This window comes from Poecile atricapillus, chromosome 5, assembly GCF_030490865.1.
Source record: "Poecile atricapillus isolate bPoeAtr1 chromosome 5, bPoeAtr1.hap1, whole genome shotgun sequence".
Classification (NCBI taxonomy): domain Eukaryota; kingdom Metazoa; phylum Chordata; class Aves; order Passeriformes; family Paridae; genus Poecile; species Poecile atricapillus.
Genome location: NC_081253.1, coordinates 29,035,197 through 29,036,699, shown reverse-complemented (window position 1 = coordinate 29,036,699; position 1,503 = coordinate 29,035,197). Strand labels below are relative to the sequence as shown.

At 70.4% G+C, this 1,503-nt stretch overlaps 1 long non-coding RNA gene across 1 annotated transcript; it reads right to left on the bottom strand.

Annotated features, from left to right (window-relative positions):
• Positions 1 to 1,083, bottom strand: LOC131579806 (uncharacterized). The gene is made up of 3 exons (XR_009277775.1): positions 932 to 1,083; positions 616 to 672; positions 1 to 339 (listed from the first exon to the last, which is right to left on the bottom strand). It is a non-coding gene; the product is annotated as an uncharacterized LOC131579806 (long non-coding RNA).
• Between the last annotated feature and the right edge of the window lie 420 nt (positions 1,084 to 1,503).

Here is a 1,503-nt window from a genome sequence, read left to right as displayed (position 1 = left end):
TAGGGGAAGGCAAAGCGAAGGGGTGAGCTGGGATGGAAAAAAAGGGATGGGCAGGGCCCAAGGGCTGGAGGGAGGGAGCTGCCAACAGGAGAGAGATGCAGGAGCTGCTGGAGCTTCCAACAGGTTCAGCTGGGACCAGCAGCATCAGCTGTATCTGGAGCTGGAGCTGGTCCCCTCTGCTCTGCAGGTGCTCCCATCTTCAATGGGAACTGGAGGTCGCCGAAGGACACTGGTTCAACTGATCCAGCAGACGAAGTTGAGCAGATCTTCTGTCAAAGGTCTGCTGGACAACCTGGCTCATTAAGGAGGGGCTCTCATCTTCCCTGAGGGCTTGAAGGGCTGGGAGAGAGAGGAACAGAGCCACGGTCAGAGGCCGGGTTGTGGGAGTCCAAGGAAAGCCTCCTGGCCAGCTCTTGCCATGGCAGGAGGGAGCGGGAGACAAGGGCATCGGCCGGAAGGTGCTGGCCACGGCTCCGCCGTGTCCCTGCGAGCTGTCCGTGCTCCGCGCACGGGCCCTCGGCCGCACGGGGAGCCAAGCCCACCGCAGCCCGTGCAGGGACTGGAGCTCCGTGCCCGGCATTGGCAGCTGCCAGGCGGCTGCCCTCCCTCACTCACCCTCGCTCAGGACCTGGAGCTCCTCCTTGTGCCCCATCGTGAGCACCCCGGCGACCCCTGCCAACACAGAGCGTGTCACGGCACCAGGCGGCACGGCTGCCCCGCACGGGCGCTGCCAGCCCTCGGCCACACGGCCTCGTCCCCCGGCGGGGCTCAGCGCGGGCCCCCGCCGCATCCTGACGCCCAAGGGCACGGCTGCGGGAGGCCGGCGGCAGCCCCGAGGGCAGGCGGGGCTGCAGCGGCCCGGGCCCGGCTCCCGCTGCCGGGGCAGCGGGCGGGCAGAGAGGCAGGGAGGGACGGTGGGCCCGTGGCTCACCGATGAACCTGACGGCCGCTTCTCGCAGGCTCCTCTGTGGGCTCTGCAGGCACGGCAGGGCCCAGCGCACGTGTTCGGCCGCTCGGCTCTCGTCCTCCAGCAGCTGCGGAGAGCGCCAGCAGGGAAGGCTCGGCGCGGGCTCTGCCCCTCGGCCGGGCGCTCCCCGCGTCCAGCACCGGCCTGCCCGGCCCGCACAGCCCCGAGGCCGGGCCGGGACTCCGTGGGCACCCGGCTCGGCGCCGGAGCAGCCCGGGCAAGAGCCCGCGGGCCCAGGGAAGGGAGCGGCGTGTGGGGCGCAGGCCGGCACCCCTGGGTGTAGCGCCGAGCAGGGGGCCGGCTGCCACCCCAGACACTGAGCACCGCGGGCAGGGGGCTTCTCCAGGCCGTGGCTGGGGCTTCCAGACCGTCCTTACCAGGCACTCGGCAAACTTCATCCGCTGCTCCTTCGTCAGCAGCTCCTCGAGATCGCTCCTCCTCAGGAACCGTGCCGCGCAAAGCAGTGTTTGGCGAGATGCCTGGAGAGCAGCAGAGAGCCGCAGGTGGCACCAGGGCACGGGACCCGCGTCCCTGTG